Source organism: Salmo salar, chromosome ssa23 (genome assembly GCF_905237065.1).
Source record: "Salmo salar chromosome ssa23, Ssal_v3.1, whole genome shotgun sequence".
Taxonomy (NCBI): domain Eukaryota; kingdom Metazoa; phylum Chordata; class Actinopteri; order Salmoniformes; family Salmonidae; genus Salmo; species Salmo salar.
In genome coordinates this window covers 22,672,711-22,677,783 of record NC_059464.1, presented here as the reverse complement: position 1 = coordinate 22,677,783, position 5,073 = coordinate 22,672,711, and positions in this window count along the sequence as shown.

Genomic DNA, 5,073 nt, shown 5'->3' with positions numbered 1-5,073 from the left:
ACTGTATATACCTGGTATTTAAAAGAACATGTCGTGGTAAAGAACGGGTACTTTGTCTTACTTCAACACTATTGAAACCCAGCCAATGGCAGTATAGAACTAGTATATGTAGTATTATGGAGATTCAGTAGCAGTCAGGTTTGGTGCTACAATCAGCAATGACACCGTTTCTGTTCTGTGGCTGAGCAGCAAGGAAATACACTTAATATTTCTAAAACAGCAGGCAGCAGACAACCCTCCAAGAATACAACAACAGTAATGCAGAGAGCTCCAGGCCAGAACATTGATGCTGTTTTTATCTACCCAGAGAAAATTGTCTTCTGTTCTTACTTTAACTGAAACCCCAAATTAAACAGTTTTCTTTAAATATCTGCTACGTTAATGACTTCCCTTCGGAAACTCTCTCTCTCTTTCTGTGTGTGTGTGTGTGTGTGCGTGTGTGCGTGTGTGCGTGTGTGTGTGTGTGTGTGTGTGCGCGAGAAAACAACAGTAACGAGACATTGCGCTCAGCAAAAACAGCTCAGGGCTATTCAGTGAATATAGCGTGCTTTGTGTTATTTGTCATATTCAGAGCTCTAACAAAGCCAGTTATGGGATTACTGGAATGTGTAGTTACTATGTAGTGCTTTTGTGTTTTATTGAATATTAATGTCGCGTATTTGAGTGTATTACCAGAGTAGAGCGTTCACCAGTGAGAGTATCCGATGGGGACATCTTTCTGGGTCCCAAATGGCACCCTGTTCCCTAAACAGTGCACTATGTAGGGAATAGGGTTGCAAGCTCTGGCTCGCGGTTACACTTCTGTGAGTGTTTAGCTAAGAACTCCCATCTCCTATACCCTTCCATCACGCAACCCTTGATGTCCCCTCCCCCTTCCCTCTCCACCATGATATCCATACGATAGCACTAATCATACAGATGCCTGTTGTTGTCATAGGCACTGCTGGTAAAATGGCAAGATGGTGGATGATTTGAAAAGGTAATTGGGAGCCAAGCTAGGCTCAGACAAACCAGTAATACTTAGCCCCTCTGTATTCATTTGCAGAACAGAGTGCGCACCGGTTTTACATGTAGAATGGTGTGAATATTGACGGCGGTCAGACGTCTACAGAGGGTGGTCCTTAAAACCCAGCACGCTGAACGATCGGCGGAACGAACGCTAGAGACACATTCTCTGCGATGTGTGCGAGCCTTAAACCCTTTCCCTCTCTAGTTCCAACCCTCCCCTTCTCTTCCGTCTACCTGCTGCCCCCCCCCCCCCCCTCTGTCTGTGGTTCCCTGACAGTGTTGTTAATGAGTGTTCTCTGAGGTTCTAGAATGATGATGTACTCTAACTCTCTGTCTAACCCTGTCAAGATAAGAGGAGACATCTCTACTCTCTTTCTCTAATTAGTCTCCTCTCTACCTCCCTCTACCTCTCTCCATCTCTCTGCCTCCCTCTACCTCTCTCTACCTCTCTCCATCCCTCTGCCTCTCTCTCTCTATCTCTCTCTCTCTCTGATCCCTCTACCTCTCTCCATCCCTCTGCCTCTCTCTCTCTATCTCTCTCTCTCTCTGATCCCTCTACCTCTCTCCATCCCTCTGCCTCTCTCTCTCTATCTCTCTCTCTCTCTGATCCCTCTACCTCTCTCCATCCCTCTGCCTCTCTCTCTATCTCTCTTTCTCTGATCCCTCTACCTCTCTCCATCCCTCTGCCTCTCTCTCTATCTCTCTCTCTCTCTGATCCCTCTACCTCTCTCCATCCCTCTGCCTCTCTCTCTCTATCTCTCTCTCTCTCTGATCCCTCTACCTCTCTCCATCCCTCTGCCTCTCTCCTAAAGGGTAAAAGCCCATTTATAATCACCAAATGAAGACGGGCCCTGTGTCAGAATGGATATGTTAGTCATGGGTAATGGTAATGCTGAAGTTTCACACATTAGTACCACACACACACACACACACACACACACACACACACACACACACACACACACACACACACACACACACACACACACACACACACACACACACACACACACACACACACACACACACATTGCAGATGTGTGAGTGGTTAATGGAGGACGGGTAGAGCAGACATTGACACAGGGACTGTAGTGTGTCATCTGACAGGCTCTTTTTCTTACTGCTCTCTGTCTCTTCCTTCCCTCTCTATGTCTGTCTCTCCTTTTCTCCCTCCACCTTCTCTCTCTCTCTTTTCCTACTTTCTCTCTCTCTACCAGGTCTTTTTCCTCTAGAGAAATGATATGGACACCAGGTGTGGTGAGGTAAGATCGTTCATGTGTCTGTATGTCTCTGTAGGTGTGTGTGTCTGTATGTCTCTGTAGGTGTGTGTGTCTGTATGTCTCTGTAGGTGTGTGTGTCTGTATGTCTCTGTAGGTGTGTGTGTCTGTATGTCTCTGTAGGTGTGTGTGTCTGTATGTCTCTGTAGGTGTGTGTGTCTGTATGTCTCTGTAGGTGTGTGTGTCTGTATGTCTCTGTAGGTGTGTGTCTGTGAATATTTGTGCAGCTGTGTCTTATTCAAGACGATATTTGCAAGTGGAGTTCATTCAATCACCAAGATTGAGACTTCTACTGTGTAACAGAACTGGTAAAATATGGATGAGGACAACATCACCATGAGAAACAGTGTTGGATTATTCATAATAAAAGAGACAATAAAACTGTGGCAGCATATCTCCTCTACTCTCCTTTCCTATCCTCTCCTTTCATTTCATTTCCTATCCTCTCCTTTCATTTCCTTTCCTTTCCCCTCCTCTCCTTTCCTATCCTCTCCTTTCATTTCCTTTCCTTTCCCCTCCTCTCCTTTCCTCTGCTCTCCTTTCATTTCCTTTCCTCTGCTCTCCTCTCCTCTGCTCTACTTTCCTTTCCTCTCCTTTCATTTCCTTTCCTCTGCTCTCCTCTCTTCTGCTCTCCTTTCCTCTCCTCTCCTTTCATTTCCTCTCCTCTGCTCTCCTCTACTTTCCTCTGCTCTCCTCTCCTCTCCTTTCCTCTCCTCTCCTTTCCTCTCCTTTCCTCTGCTCTCCTCTCCTTTCCTCTGCTCTGCTCTCCTCTCCACCAGGATCTATTGTACCTGTCTCTGGATCTATCCAGAGCAATGTGAGGAATGTGAAGGCTATGAGTTGTTCTGACTAGAGGGAGAAGAGAAAGAATTGATGCCTCTGTGTCTCTGAGCTTTGGAAGACGAGGTACAGAGAGGAGATGTTTCTGTATTCCCTGTGTCTGTCTATCTCGATCTCTGTTTCTATGTGTTCTCCATCTATGTAGTGTTCTGACTAGACCTGCTGCTCTGTGGCTCTGCTGCCTGTCGCTCTGAGGGAGACAGGTGATGTTTCTCTAAGGTAGATGTCTCGCTAGCTATTGCTGTGGGATCTACTCTATATATGGAATATTCTGTTTCTCTTTCTATCTCTTTACGGGAAACTGATCTCTCTGCATCTGTCTGTTGATTTAATGAGAGCTGATGTGTCTATATCTCTCTGCTGTGTTAAGGAAATGTCTGTGTGTGTGTGTGTGTGTGCGTGGCGTGTGTGTGTGTGTGTGTGTGTGTGTGTGTGTGTGTGTGTGTGTGTGTGTGTGTGTGTGTGTGTGTGTGTGTGTGTGTGTGTGTGTGTGTGTGTGTGTGTGTGTGTGTGTGTGTGTGTGTGTGTGTGTGTGTGTTAATGAAATCTGATGGGTTGTCTTGAGGGCATTTACCCACAAAGCTCCATCCTGATGAGAGCAAAAACATGTGTGACATTTCACTGAGGCTCGGCTTCATCCGAAACAAATGCACTCACAAACACACACACACACACACACACACACACACACACACACACACACACACACACACACACACACACACACACACACACACACACACACACACACACACACACACACACACACACACACACACACACAGCAGTACCAGCCCCCTTACCCCCCTCTCTCCCCTTCACTGTTTGAACTTTGTCTTTCTCGCTCTCTCTCTGTCCGTGTCACACAGTCTGCATCCCTCTGTAATTGTATGGACAGACCAAACGGATAGGGAAAGAGGAGGAGAGGAGACAGCTGCCTGTTGTCTTCCCGGGCTGCTCCAATCCAGAAGATAATTGTATAATATTCAATTTATATCAAAGCACCAGTCATTTCTCTGTTAGAGAGAAACTACTCAGTCAGGCTGAAAGGAGAGTAAGGCTGGAGAGAGAGCTAGAGAGTGAGAGAGAGAGAGAGATACAGAGAGAGAGAGAGATACAGAGAGAGAGAGAGAGTACAGAGAGAGAGAGAGAGATACAGAGAGAGAGAGAGATACAGAGAGAGAGAGAGAGAGATACAGAGAGAGAGAGAGAGAGAGAGAGAGAGAGAGAGAGAGAGAGACGTTTATTCTTTGATTTGTCAGCCAGTTTCCTTTGACCTGTCTTCACCGCTGTCTGTCCTTCACTCAGTCACACACGCACACACACACGTCATGGTAAATGTTATCTCCTCACTAACCAGTCACCTCCAGACTGATCAATGTATGTATTAATCAGTCTGACTGACCAATCAGCTGACAGACAGACAAGACACAGGCAGACAGACAGGCAGGCAGACAGACTAACAACAGGACACAAAGCTACCAGGTTTATCGGTCTAAGTCTTTGTGTGTCATTGTGACGTGATAGTGATTGACTGGGTTACACAAAGTCAACATTTTGTCTGTTGGTTATTTTTACCTCATGTTCTATTGAACCATAAACATCTGAAATCCTTGGATTGGTCAGCTCTGAGGCTTTGGGATCTGGGTGTCTGCGTGAACGTGTGATAAGCAATTATAATCCTGCCAGTAACTGTGTGTGTGTGTGTGTGTGTGTGTGTGTGTGTGTGTGTGTGTGTGTGTGTGTGTGTGTGTGTGTGTGTGTGTGTGTGTGTGTGTGTGTGTGTGTGTGTGTGTGTGTGTGTGTGTACGTGCGTGCGTGCGTGTGTGTGAGCATCCCAGAGTTATCTGTTCAGTCAAGCTTAGACAGAGAGAAGGGGAAAGAGACAGAAGGCAATGGAAAAAGATACAGAGAGAGGGAGTGAGAGAGATATGGAGAGAGAGAGAGA